Source organism: Giraffa tippelskirchi, chromosome 2, assembly GCF_054371585.1.
Source record: "Giraffa tippelskirchi isolate mGirTip1 chromosome 2, T2T-mGirTip1v1.2.pri, whole genome shotgun sequence".
NCBI lineage: Eukaryota > Metazoa > Chordata > Mammalia > Artiodactyla > Giraffidae > Giraffa > Giraffa tippelskirchi.
In genome coordinates this window covers 175,175,686-175,191,071 of record NC_137276.1, presented here as the reverse complement: position 1 = coordinate 175,191,071, position 15,386 = coordinate 175,175,686, and the positions used below count along the sequence as shown (strand labels likewise).

The window sequence follows — 15,386 nt, the reverse complement described above, 5'->3', positions numbered from 1 at the left end:
ATTGAAAAGAGATTACTGTATGCTAGGTACATGCCACATACTGGCAATAAAAAAAATACTATGGATCTAAAATTTTCTCATCAAAAGTAATCAAGAATTTAATATAATTTCACTTACTATCATTTTCTATGTCAATTCTTACAAAAATCAAACTTCTTCCTCTCTCCCTTTCCCTCCCTGCCCACTCTTATTCTTTCTTTTAAACCCAAGTTTCATAGTATTAAATTTATATAGATTTTTGCCAATAAGAAGCTTATATGTCAAGGCAAGGAACCATTTTAATTATATTTGCTCTTCATTTTGAGGATATTTCTTTTTCATATCTGACAAAGACTTTTGAAGTGACTAAATAAAGGCAAAGCAACCTGATTTAAAAAAATTCTTTCATGTACAATCTTTTGTCTGTAATATTCTCATAAAAGCTTCAAAATTTTAAAAGAAGGTTTTAGCTGTTTTTGTTCTTTTCAATTGGCAAAATTTGATTTTTTTCTTCATGTGTTTGGATTTCCTTTAAAATCAACAAACAGGAAAACAAGAGCACATTCAATTTTTAAAATACACTCGTCATTGGTGCCTTGGCATCAACTAATATCAGCATCACTCTGAAAACTGTGTTTAAATTCTTTAAAAAAAGAAAGAGTTGAAAATGCACCCATAGAACTCACACAAAACCAAGACTACTATCTTAGGAAGAGAAAATGTTTAAGGGCAATGGGAGACCATGATCATTGATATTAACAAACTTTGTGAATATTTCCTTCACCTCTGCACAGAAGGTATTTTGTTTATCTGTGAATTAAAAATAAATCTATTTAAGGATTTAAGTGGATAATTCAAAAGTCAATAGGCTTCAGGTATATTTTGCAGAATCATTATTTCTTATGTATGACCTTAAGTTATATTGAGTTTATAATAAAAGAAAGCCTCCTAAACTTCTGTCATTAAATGACTCAACTAGGCAGAATTATTTAAAATGTAATAATGAAGAAGAATATTCTCTATTTATATAGAGTGCATACACATGAGAATGACCTTAGGATGTTAAATTGATTCATTAATTAAAGATACATTTACTGTGTATGTACTATGTACTAGGCATTTAATGGACAATGAAACTACAAAGAGTAATCAAATTGATCTGAAAAATAGTATGGGGTACATAGATGGTGCTGGTAAGAGAGAACAAAGATGTGATAATAAAGTGATTATAATCATAGCTGTCATGAGCTGAGGTCCTATTACATATCGAGGGCATGTACTAGGACTTTATAAAAACCACTTTCCACCAACACTCATAATCTTCTCAGAGATGAGAAACCAAATGGTTGATGGATGATAAAGGACTTTGTAATGACATACAACAGATTTTGTATTTTATTTTGTATGTAAAAGGAAACACTTTCAAGATGAAGAATGACAGAATCAACCTTTTGTTTTAGAAAGATAACTTTAGTGTTGAGTTCATATTTGATATAGGATCACTCTCACTAGCTAAAATGTCCACCACACAAAGATACGATATTTTGGGTGGAACTGTGTGATTCTCTAACCCAGAGTTCAGCACCTATAGAGCCTGGTATGGATTAAATACTATACAATTTCTGAAAAACATAGATTGGATATCACTATTCTTTATATTTTTTATGACCACTTTTAATGATTCCCATTAATTAACCAACAGAACTTCATTCTGAGACATCTATGATCAACTCCTGAAAACTGAACAGCTTTGCTGCTGCTGCTAAGTTGCTTCAGTCGTGTCCGACTCTGTGCGACCCCACAGACGGCAGCCCACCAGGCTCCACTGTCCCTGGGATTCTCCAGGTAAGAACACTGGAGTGGGTTGCCATTTCCTTCTCCAATGCATGAAAGTGAAAAATGAAAGTGAAAAATGAAAGTGAAGTCACTCAGTCGTGTCCGACTCTTAGCGACCCCATGGACTGCAGCCTACCAGGCTCCTCCATCCATGGGATTTTCCAGGCAAGAGTACTGGAGTGGGGTGCCATTGCCTTCTCTGCTGAACAGCCTTGTCTCCCACTAAATTCCTTAAAGCCCTTGAAGTCTTGCTACACCAGTCTCCTCATTGTTTCTGAACACATCAGATTCTGTCACGGCTCCGGACCCTAGTTCTCCTGATGTTCCATCAAATTAGACTGCCTTGTTCTTTTTTTCTATCAGGTGAAAACCTCATTCATTTTCCAACATCTACTTAAAGATCATTTTCTTTCCAGAGTTTTCCCTCTCACTCATCTTAGACCAACCACTTTATTTTTTTCTCTGGCTTCCTTCATTACTTTTTTTACTCCTTCTACAATAGCACCTTTTCATTCTGCTTTATATTAAAGCTATTTGTTTCAGAGTCTCCCTCCTTCTATTGACAGAATCTGTTTGGTAAATAGCCTGAGAGTAGTGGTCTTGAATCTTTCAACTAAGGTTACAAAGAAGAAAAAAAAAACAAACAAACAAACAACCAGAAAAGAAGCAAAGTGTATCATACTGTTGGCCAAGTAATGGTGTCCAAACAATGCACTGCCACAACCAATGCTCAGTAACTAACTGGTGAATGGGACATCATTAATTCAATCATTTATTCTCACTTTTTCATTCAGTCAACAATTCTATGTGCTCATATTTAGTAGAAAACAAAGGCTGCTTAATCTTCCCTGGTGGCTCAGACCGTAAAGCGTTTGCCTACAATGCAGGAGATATAGGTTCAATCCCTGGGTCAGGAAGATCCCCTGGAGAAGGAGATGGCAACCCACTCCAGTACTCTTGCCTGGAAAATCCCATGGATGGAGGAGGAGCCTGGTAGGCCTGGTAGGCAACAGTCCATGGGGTCACAAAGAGCAGGACACGACTGAGCGACTTCACTTCACTTAAAGGTTACTTTGGTGAAAAAAAAAAAAAAAAAGTTTCTGCTCATTTGAATAAAAATCGTCCATAAATCAACAGGCTAAGAAAAAATCCATTATAATTACTCTTATTGAATCCAACAATGGGCCATCTGAAGAGTACATATCATCTTAGAGGCAGGAAAACTGCGATAAACAGAGAATTGCACCAGCTCACTGTTTAACATCACTGCCTCCATACAGCCTGTAGATATTTATTGACTGGCTTAAACTAATGTGTACTGTGGTACTGGCAGAAGTATATGAATTACCTGTCCAGAGATACTAATAGACATATATAGATATTAAACACAAACAAGACAATTTCATAGCACCACAAGAGAGAAAAGGCTAATGTTTACAAAACTATTTATTGTCCAGGCAAGACTGTAGAATTCAAACATATTATCTCATTAAATCCTCTTAAAAACACTAAAATGGCTGATGTTTACACACTTTAAATAAAACTATAACTGAGTATGAGAATTTTAATCAAATTCCCAGAGGCCATAATATTAGGAGGCTGAAGAGCCAGAATTAAAAAGCATAGAATCCTTAGACTTTTCCATTTATGTTACTTCTTAGGATCGACTTCTAAATCAAAGAAGTTGAAATCAATGTAGTTATATATTTTAGTAGAAGCATTCATGGAACAGTGAGGTCTTAATGTAAGGATCAAAAGATAGATTAATAGGGAATATTTATTAAGTCTCTCTTGCAGGAGATGCAAGAGATATATTCTGGATGTATTAACTCATTTAATCCTTACAGCATTTTTTGGAGGTGATTAATACTATTATGAATATTATTATTACTAAGCTAAGATTATGACATCTGGTCCCACCACTTCATGGCAAATAAATGGGGAAAAAATGGAAACAGTGACAGATTTTATTTTCTTGGGCTCCAAAATCACTGTGGATTTTGTGGATTGTGGATTTTTTTGCTGCAGCCACAAAATTAAAAGATGCTTGCTCCTTGGAAGAAAAGCTATGACAAACCTAGACAGCATATTAATAAGCAGAGACATTACTTTGCTGACAAAGTCCTGTATAGTCAAAGGTGCGGTTTTTCCAGTAGTCATGTACAGATGTGAGAGTTGGACCATAAAGAAGGCTGAGCACCAAAGAATTGATGCTTTCAAACTGTGGTGCTAGAGAAGACTCTTGGACTGCAAGGAGATCAAACCAGTCAATCCTAAAGGAAATCAATATTGGATATTACTGGAAGGACAGATGCTAAAGCTCTAATACTTTGGCCACCTGATGTGAAGAGCCAACTCATTGGAAAAGACCCTGAGGCTGGGAAAGATTGAGGGCAAGGGGAGAAGAGGGCGACAGAGGATGAGATGGTTGGATGACATCATTGACTCAATGGACATGAGTTTGAGCAAACTCTTGGAGATGGTGAAGAACAGGGAAGCCTGGTGTGCTGCAGTCCATGGGGTGGCAAAGTCGGACACAACTTAGGACTGAACAACACAACAATATTTTTTAGCAGTACTGTTATCACTTTTCAGGATGGAAACAGCCATAGAGAAGATAATAAACTTTCCCATGAAGTCACTAAGCTGGTAAGTGGCTGTATAGTAAAACTTCTTTTTCTATAGCCCATAGAATTTAACTACTATGCTATACTGCCTTATTAGTCTGTAAGGGTATTTAACGTGATGGTTTGAATAAAGTTGCAAGCAGGGGGCTATTACCACCATAATGGAAGTTACGGCTTCTGCATATGAATTTAGGGGGGGGCACAAACATTCAGTCCATAACACTAGCACTTCCCAAACTTTTTCATGTCATGGCACACATAGAAAAGGGTGATATTTGTTTTGTGTGCTTGCTGGGATAAACTGGGAGGGATTTGGACCTTGAGGGAGGCTCTGCTGGGACTGATATGACTAGCTCTGGAGTTCCAGTTGTCCCTTGGCCTCCCAGAGAGGATCAATAAGTATCCTACAAAGTCTGGCAAACTACACACTTTACAAAACCATAAACTATTCAGAACATAAACAGTATCAGCCATTATAATCACTGTCTCAGAGCCTCATTTTGGATCTTTCATGATTTAGCTGATATTTTTCTGGAAGACATTAGTGTGGAAAGGGGTTTCCTAGGAAGCTGATCAATAATCACTGGAGAAAAGATGAGAACATTTAGAAAACTATGCGGCAAGGGATACATCTCACTTGATTGAAATAGAGTATTTCTTAATACAAAAATAAAAATCACTGTGTAGATTATGCATCACATCCAACTAACACTGAGTACTTACTTAACATGTGTCAGGGCAGTGCTAGACATGGGAGACCACAAACGAATAAACAACATCTCTCCCTCCAAAGGTTACAATTTATTGATGTGAGTAAAGGAGTTTCTATCTAGCTTTGGGAACCAGGCTATAAATGAGCAATAACTCATTGAGGGTAGTATAAACAATAGAAAAGAAGATGCTGTGAACTGACTAATTAAAACAAACAAAGTCATCTGACTACCTGTCTCATTTTGGGCTCCTTCCAAAGAAGGGTCTGGGACAAGGACTTGGTGCAGATAGTAATTGGGAAGGGGACCTCAGAAAGCAGGAGTGAAGCAGTGATGAGAGTGAGTCAGGGAGAAGAATTAGAAATAGTAAAGCTATGTCAAAGAGGCCACCAGGAGTGCAGTATCATCAGGATCTCTGAGATGTATAGACAGTGCCTCCAAAGATATACATCTGGAGGAGGCTGGAATATTTCTTTTCCAGCTCTGTTCCTCCTTTGGTTAAGAGTTACCCTCACAGGGAAATAAGTTGCCATGCTAGTTCCCCCAAATCCAATGAAAATTTGTTGAGCGCTCCCAGCACTAGAAAAGACCCTGGGCCAGAATGTGGAGAGCACTACAGAGGCTGGAGTCTGGGCTAATACAGAACTGTTTCAGTGTGGTTAAAATTAGAGGTGAGCTGAGGGATAACAACAGAATGCCCAATACATTGACTAGAGTAACCTGTAAGGACATCTGGGGATGGAGCATAGACACTGTGAAATCTGATCTAGCACAGTCTGACCTAAAGAATGGTTGAGGAAAGCTTAGACGGACATCTTACTAAATTATATTCCACATAAAGTGTCTCTGGTTCCTACAAGCAGTCAAACTTTGGGGTAATAAATTCTGACACTGTCCAGCCAAGAAACAGAAAAATGATGATTTGCTCATGGGCCTATCTGATTCTCTGGCTATGAGGTCAAGATCGGACTCTTAGCAGTTCTTATGAAAATCCTGACACTCATTCACCAATTATCTTCTAGGAATTGATGTGTATTGATCTCCTTGTGTTTCAGGAGAGAAATCTTTGAATTGCTTTAGGGAGTTTTTCAAAAAATGGTGATGTATTTTTGCATCATTTTGTCATGACTAGGACTACTGAAAATTTCCTGACATTCTGAATTCATGGCAATAATATTTATACTGTTGTAGCTGGTTTGTATTTTTTTGTTGTTGTTTTGTATTAAAGTAGAGGAGAAATAAGAAAAGTTTAAGGATTGCATCTAAATGTATTAAGCTTGAAGGCTTCAACATAAATGAGAAGATTTATAGAAAGTTATTAAGACCTTTAAGCTTCTATAAAAATTTCATCATTGCTGACAATATCTACTCTCATTAACTCTACCCAAGCAGTTCTTGTGTTGCTGTAAGGCTGAAGGTGAGTTTATTTTACAATTTACCAAGCAGTATAGGAGTTTTCTGGAGAATTTTGGTTGGAGCCCCAAGGTTAAACAATGGATATTTTTATGGTTACAAGAGAACATATATATACCCTTCTCTCTTCTATCATAACATATAAGGAAATGAGTATTCTTAATCCCTAGAAACTGTGGTGGTGATGATGTGGGTACATTAAGGCCCTTTATATGAACATATGTAACTTCCCTTTGACCACGAGTGGACAAGTCTTTTTAAAAGTTCTAGGGGGTGGGGAAGAGCCCCAGGGACCACTTGGGCTCTGTCAGTAAGTTCCATTCCGAGACATCAAATCCAGTTGCACAGAAACCAAATGTCAATATTTACAAAGCTCTTTCCATCTTATATCCTGCTTCCTTTTCTTTTCATGCTTTCTCTTCCCCTTTCTTTCCTCTCTTTTTTTTGATCCACCTCTTCACTCTATTCCATTTGCTCTCATTTTTCTCCTGCCCAATAATCAGTCCACAGTCTGTACATTCTGAAAGAGGATTCAGTGATGGAAAAGAAAGGGCCTCAAGCAAAGCTGTCCTCCAAGACAGAGCGCTCTGGAGGGTGGTGGCTGGTGACTGGGGCCAAGCCCGAGGACTAGTGCTCAGGGCTCTGAGACTCTCAACCCAGAGAAGCATTAGGCTTCTGCAGGCTTGATGGCTGTATGAAGCCTCCGGATTTCAAAGCTTTCCTGGGCTGACAAGGACTTGTTAATTTCAAACACTCTAACCAATCACTATCACAAAGAACTCTGGACAATAATCAGAGGATCAGGGTGAGAGTGCTGGGGAGGAACGGCCCTGCAGGTTTCACTCTGCTGCTCTGTCCCTCAACATGCAGTCCATACACTGCTCCATGAGTAAATAAAAACACAGTGCAAAATACAAATGTGCTCAATGGGTCCTTCTGGCTGTCTTGTTCTCAGTAATGGGGTACATAGGGACCCTGTCCTGCATTTAGTCCAGTAATTTCTGATGGTGTTAGTTAAAAACTTTTGATGCTGATTTGAATGGAAAATATCTCAAACAGTGTTTTCTTTATTGAAACACAAAGTTCCAAGCCATGGATTATTAGGTTAAGCTCCGTCATCAGTGAGACCAATATAAATGCTTTTCATACCATCTGCTTTGACAAATAATAATAATAATAGTGACAAATGAAAAAGAAGAAGAGAAACCATTTGGATTGAAACTCTTTTATTTTAACCTGTTTTTTTCAAAGGACTAAATTGAAAATCTGGGTCCCTGAATGTGGAACATATGATTTTTAAAAAATCTTTTTTTTTCAAATCCTTGCAGAACATTCAAATCACCCAATGTTCCAGGACCTGAATTTTTTATATTTTAAAATGGGGAAAGCTGCTTAAAATAAGTGAATCAGCTGCTAAGTGATTTCTCTCTGTCTCTTTCCCTACTCTCCCTTTCAAAAGGCTGGAAAAATACTTAAAATGGTGTATGTAGTTGATATGTGCTGCTTAAGAAGCTTAATATAATTATTGAGGACTCAGACTTTCTATTTAAATACAAGATAGGCAAGGGCAATAGAAACTGAGTTATGAGTATGCATCTCTTGTGAGGTATGGGGAATGTTTCCAAACGTTTAATCCACTGAGCAAGGTAAGGGGTGTAAAGCAGTTATCCACAGGTTTCTCTGTCCTCCTGGAAACCTGAGAAATCCAGGGAGCAATGTAAGGGGATCGTATGACAGATGCTGTGCAGGAAGCAGGCAAAGAAAAATCCACTCTGCAACCCAAAGCTTTTGTGAAGCACTAAGCACACCACCAAAACATCCTGATTGATTTCTAAGACTCGTCTCCAATTTTGTTTTTAATTTTCACTTTACACCAAGGCTTGAAGTCTTGGACACCTAGTCTGAGAGTTCCCTTGAATATCGCCTCCCAGATGAGATCTTTTCTTTTTCTCTTTTGTGTTTCCATATACCTATCATTTTCCATTTCCTAACCTGTTTATTCAAACTGTCTGTAATATTATCTGAATGTTTGAAAGACCACAAGACTTTCCTTCTTCATCCTGAAGGTCTTCATCACTCTTGCTCTTGTTTTGATCTACAGATCTCTAAAGAGGATGATGTTCTCCATAAAGGCTAAGCACTTTGGTAAATCTTCTTTCCTTCCCTCCCTCACTGCAGGCTGCATTGACCTCACCCTCTTGGAAAAGTTTGCAGAATTGGCCTCCCAGCCTGGTGGGACATGATATGATCCTTCAACAATAACAAAGACAATGATAAACATAACAGAAAACACTCACAAAGCAGGTGAAGGGAATGCGTAGGGCAACAGAAATAAAACTCCAAAAGGGAAACAGGCCTGAACAAATCACCACCCGAACTCCTTTGTTCACAGAATTTATGATTTTGCTCCCAGAGAAAATTGATAGGTGATATTGTCTATAAAAAACTAGTGAATGTAAATTAACAGATATGAGGCAAATGAATGCACTTCATGATGATTTCCAGCTGAAATGATTTTTTTTTTCCTAGAGACCAAGTTTTTGTTAAACTTAATCCTTACTCTCTTCCTTCCCCAGCAGCAGAAACATCTGGTCGGTTTTAGATTCCCCTTGGATTTCCAACTTCAAAGGGAATTATAAAGAATAACAAATTCATGTACCAGCAGTAAAAAAAAAAATTAGAGCAGCAGGAGAGAATGGTAAAATTGTCCTTATTTGACTGCTAGTGACAGGAGCCACAGGCAGAACTAGGAGAAAAGACAAAGGCAGGCTCACCGGGTGACAACCTGAGTTCCTGGAAGAGACTGAATCTTTGGCTATACTCAAATGTGCACAGGCTCTTACAAACGCAAAGGAATTTTCTCCTTGCCTAAGTGAAAAAGTATAAAGAGTTAGGAAGGTTAAAAAAAAAGAAATGGGTTCACATGTACCTGTCTCGTAGTAAGCATCAACAAAGTTTGTTGAAAGGGTGATCAGGAGACAATTGTAAAGATTCACTTAACCTCTGGGTTTTTAACTTAATTTACAGACAATGGTATGAGTTCTGATTCCATGAAGGGCTGGATAAGCCATCCCAGAAATAACTCAGGCTCCTAAGAATCCACTAGACCGATCATGTCCTCACAGAAGATCAGACCTCCCAGGGTTTCCAAAAAGGTCTGCTTCTTGCTTGCTCTGGATCCTTATTAAAGGATGGGCAGAAATCAAAGTCTTACCAGAGTGGAAGAATAGAGTTCGAATGAACTATTGATAACTGTAGTTGGGCCAACTTGTGCTTGACATCACTTTATAGAACTGGATTTATCTTTCTCCTCTGTCATTTTCTTAGCAAAACTGAAATATACTTCTTAGAGTGTAGGTCTTGATGTAATCAGACATTAGAAAACGAGAACAATTAAAGAAAGTACAATTTTGCCATTGTAATTACCTCTTACAAATAGCCTTTCCTCATTCCTGTTTTATGTGCATTGTGTACAACAACAATAAACAGATATGATTATCCAATCAACTTGTTTGTGGATAAAGAGAGAGAAAGAGTTAAAAGCTAACATGTCTTTAAGTAAGTAATTTAAAAAGTCTTTAAACTTAGCATTTAGCAGTTATAGATCTCCACACCACAAATACATTAGGTTGATTCATAGTGAAAGCATTAGTCACTCAGTCAGGTCCAACTCTTTGTGACTCCACGGACTGTCACCCACCAGGCTCCTCTGTCCATGGGATTCTCCGGGCAAGAATACTGGAGTGGGTTGACATTTCCTTCTCCAGGGGATCTTCCCAACCCAGGGATCGAACCAGGGTCTCCGGCAGTTTTTGCAGGCAGATTCTTTACTGTCTGAGCCACTGGGGTTGGTTGATTCATAAAATGGCCATCAAAAATTAAAAAAGCAAATGACTTTTGATAAAAAAAAGTATACATTAATGGCATCTTAAGAATATTTCATAGAGTAGGATAAAATAAATAGAATCAGTTCTCTATGGAGCCCAGCATGGTTTGCTAATGGAATAGTCCCCTCAAAAGCAGACCATCTCAAAGGAAGTTCTATATATCACAGACTTTGAGTAATCTCTAGTGAAGGGTAAAACAATGAAGACTTCTCAGTATTTCCAATGTAAAAGAACTGAGCTGGCTCCTTAAATATCTTTGCTTTGAATGGAGTCTTCATCCTTCTCTCACCCCTCCAGATAAGGCAGAATCACCAAAATTATCTCAGTAAAAGCATGCCATAATTCGCATCCTTGTGTTAATTGTGCATGATTGTATGTTATTTGTCTAGCAAAATTTATCCAAAAAAATTGCCAACTTCTTGAAAGATTGGCCTGATGGTATGAACAAAATTTTTTTTTTTCCTTTTGTAACTATCTGTATTTAAGTCTAAATTAAAGTCTTGGCCTTGATGGGGGCATTTGCAAAAAATTTCCTGCCCTATTTAAGTAGAATCATCCAACCATGATTTTGAACTATACTACAGGGAAGGAGGTAGAGAATATGGAATACTATTTTATTTCAAGAAGTAGTTGAAGTTTGCTACTTTATAGCAAATGTAACAATTGAATAAACACCAGACCCCAAGGCCAAGCATAAGAAAATGCCACACACACACACCAAGAATCAAACACCATCATTAAGCATAGTAGTAATAATAATAGTATTTGTTATAGTGATGAGACACTTAAGGTTCACTTGGGCATAATGAATAATACTTTCGCTAGAAAAAACTATGGTTAAACCTCTTTTCTTTAAAACCCAGTTTATATTCTAGGTTTATATGACATGAGCTACATAATCCAACAAAACATGTAAAAGAGAATGCAGGAAAAAGTGAAAACTTATGCCTTTATTTCAGTTGTGTTGGCAATATCAATCTTAAAATAATGATGAAAAGTTAATTCTTTCCAAATATGGGTATTTTGGGTTATGGTGAAATAGCAGTAGCTTTAAAACAGTATAGTGTCTAGATCCTACCTATCTTTTCCTGGAATGCTTGCTTCAACGCCAAGCTGTCAGATACATTCCCGACCTTTTGAGGGCATTATAATGATGGTAATGCCAGGCCAGGATAAAGAAAAACAGAAATGATCAGAAGACTGAGGGGAAAAAGACATGAGATGGAAAAAAAAGTTCGTATTGTTGACACCATCCAGTCTAGCAATTTTTACAGATGCTTTCTGTTTGCTTGAGACAGTTTATTGCTTATGTTATTTCTTCTTTTCTTTTTTTCCCATGTACTTTCCTCTACCAACTTTGTTCAAAAATATTTTGTATGTGTCCATACTGCAAACCCTCATATCTTTCTAGATTTAGTGCAGTGGAGGAACTCTTTTTTTTTTTTTCCCTCTAAGGGTTAAGACACATCAATATTCCAGCTACTCACTTTCGAGGCCAATGGAAAATGTGCTCCTAAGATTAAATAGACCTGAGTACACATAAATCCAGTTTATACTGATGCAAGATGGTACGCAGTTACTCACATCCTGAATCTCTGATGAGTGGAATACACCTGTTGGAACAGTCACTGACCTGCAGGTCAAAGACAGCCAGGCAGGATAAAACCTTCACTACTGGTCCTCTGTGGACAGCCTAGTTGCATGAAGCATTCATCCTTGTGGATGTGGGTGTATAGGAGGTGGTCTAGCTATGGGAAACTGACTTGAGGCTCTTTAAATATTCTGAGGATAAACTAGAGTAATACACACTGGCACAGAGGCAATGTGTTCTGCAAGGCACCATCTCCCTCTATGCCCACTTTCCCAGACATAGTGCTTTTTTTTGAAAAATTATTCAGACTATTATGTATAATTCCTCCCTTTTCAGACTTAAGTGCCCCCTTAGGAAGAAGCCTTTTGTTTTGGCCAATTAAAACAAACAAAGAAAACCTATAAATGTTTTTTTTTTTTTCCTATAAATGTTTAAATCCAGTGTTACATTTGGTTTAAGTAGGTTTGCCATATTTATCTAGGATGTGTTGGGTACAGCCATGCTGGGCTTCTCAGTAGTCAGAGGGTTATGTTTCCTTTCATGTCAAATATAGAATTATATACAGCACAGAATATATCCAATGACGAGTGTAGTTAATGCAGCATTGATCTGGCATGCAAATCATCATCCTAAGTTTGAATCAAAGGAAAAAAACACCACCCCCTCCAAAAAAAAAACCAAACAAAACTCATCCAAGAAACCTAGCCAAACTTGTAAAATATCTCTGTAGTCAACTAAATTGCCCTTTGGCTTACAGATGTGCATAAAAATGTTATGAAACACATGTCTGAGATTTTATGATCAATGTTTACATTTCAGAAAATATGACAGTAATACGCAGAAGAAAAACACTCCTCTATACAATGATCTGAATGTTTTTAACATTAAAATGTAGAAGGTTCTAATGGGCCTGAAATATTGATGAGCTAAATGCTATAATGACTGGGGTTTGCTTCAGAAAAACATGGAGGTAGCACAGGAAAACAATAGGCCATGGGTTTAGTCACTGTGCAAGCTGGATCATGAATATATGGGATTCATGGTAGCGATCTGCCTACACTCGTGTATTTAAAATTTTTCATAATAAACAATTTAAAAATTTATACTGACTTGAACTTTCATTTACTCATAATTTATTGACTGATTTGTTTACTTTTTATATATAAGATTATGGAAACAAAAGTAAAAACAAAAATAAGAAAATACTCTTGGACATTTAGGTGAAGTAAGCTATTCTTTTTCAGAAACAGTATATATTTATTTAAAATGATGGTTATAAAGACTATGTAATTACATGTAGAATTCTTAGGTTAAATTTTGAAAGCAGGACATAAAATTATATGGAAAGTGTGATTATAGCACGTTTTAAAAAATATATCCTCAGGGGAAAATGAGAGTAAAGCAATATATCAAATGGTTATTAATGGTTGGATTTAAATTATAGAAATAATTACTTTAATTTTTCTTCATTTTACTCCAATGTGTTTTTTCAAATTATTTTTAATAAGCATGTATCATTTTAAAATGAAAATAAATATTTATTCATTAGTGGATAAGATGTGCTCTCCTTTCAGAAGGAGCTTTTCATTTACTAAAACAGAGAATCTACAAACACCCAGCATTGCCCTGATAGTTTAAATCTTCATACCTAGATGTGAAATACACCCATCAGATTTTATCTGATCATAGAAACATAAAGAGCTTTCTGTGTGTTGGATAGAAACAGGGGAGGAACTGGTTTCTTTGCAAGCCAGAAAGAGTGTGAAATTCAGGGCATTTTGTGATGAGATCATTTCACAATGAATGCAAAGGGAATGACTAAAGTTACCCAATGAGCCTCTCCCTTGAGTTCTAAACATTCACACTGCTATGAGTCTCTTTTCGGGCAGCATAACAAGCAAAGTTTGAAGTGAGAGTAGGAAGTTAAAACCTAAAGCCTTGTGCCCTTCACTGGCAAGATGGGTACCTTCAGAGAGACAGATAGATGTACAATAGAACTAGAAACAAAAATGAAGAAGAAACAAAAATGAAGCCTTCATCCTTGTGGATCTGGGTGTATAGCAGGTGGTCTAGCTATGGGAAACTGACTTGAGGCTCTTTAAATATTCCGAGGATAAGCTGGAGTAATATACACAGGCACAGAGGCCTATCTATTATACAGATAGATGTACAATAGAACTAGAAACAAAAATACAGTGACATCTGTAGATTATGTGCAATGGATATGGAAAGTCTCACTAGAAAGCTATCTTTATTACCCAAGAGATTATTTTCCTCATCTTATGCACATTCATATGAACAGGAGTCAAGAGTATAGGTGCTAAAATTTTGGAGAATATGATGTTCATAACTAACTAGGCCTGGCCAGGGCCAGGCAGAATATATTCAGATGCCAGGCAAGTCACCCTTTCACTCTTTCCTCTCTGGTATAACTGCCAGTGCATTTCTATGCAGGCTAATCTCTAGTACACTCAACTCTTTCAGGTTCTGAATTGATGTTCTACCAATATTCCCTCAGTCCAGATCTGTACTCTCCTCCCAGCTACTGAACTCTCAAGAATTCTTGAAACTCTGAATTTTAAAACTTTACAAATTCTCACCACAAGGCACATAGACCTCATTTCAAATCTAGGTTCCCTTGCAGCCTTGATGCTGATCCTCTTACTTAACTGGTAATGTTGGTGGTAGTGGTGAGGGTTGTTCATGTCCCTTGTATTTGTGGGTATACACAGGAGCAATCATTGATTCACATGAAGCAAATGCATTTCACATTTGTAGCATATCATCAAATAATAGCAGGTAATTCAAAACATCATAAAATATGCTTGCAGAATTTTGTCTGCATAAGGCAAAAACACCCAGTGTTCCACATCGAAACATCCGTGCTCAGCTTCACCAAATCACCTTCTATGTCCACTCCGGGGACTCCTTTGGAAATAGACATATATTATCTCTGGAGTGTTTTTTAAGCAAGTCCTTTGAATACTTCTCCCCCGTGCTGCAAAATCAGTGTAAACCGTTTGCTGAACTCTGTGACAATAGGTTCTTAAGATCATGTTTCTTATCATTCTAAATGATGGTATTTCAAATGAATAAATAGGAAATGGAACAGGTACCCCTCACCAATGTCAAAATACTTTCTGTTCAAATTTAGCATTTGAGGTGGTGGACTCGCCACAGCTTTAGGTCTAATTCTTTCTGAGGTTGGGAGAAATATACTTGACTTTTGTGCACCTCAATATTTTGGGCCGCCGTTTAGAGATGATGAAAAGTTGCTTACCAGACAGCAATGTCACGAGGAATATCCAGTTAGTGATGGTGAATCATTCTGAAATGAAAAGAA

At 37.2% G+C, this 15,386-nt stretch overlaps 1 protein-coding gene across 46 annotated transcripts in view; it reads right to left on the bottom strand.

Moving 5' to 3' along the window:
* The window catches only part of ZBTB20 (zinc finger and BTB domain containing 20), an 825,041-nt gene that overhangs the window by 354,767 nt on the left and 454,888 nt on the right, over window positions 1-15,386 (bottom strand). For all 46 annotated transcript variants that reach the window (XR_014077377.1, XR_014077378.1, XR_014077376.1 and 43 more), the window contains one exon: window positions 15,324-15,371. The gene's annotated coding sequence lies outside the window, so the exon portion shown is untranslated. The remainder of the gene's footprint in view (window positions 1-15,323; window positions 15,372-15,386) is intronic.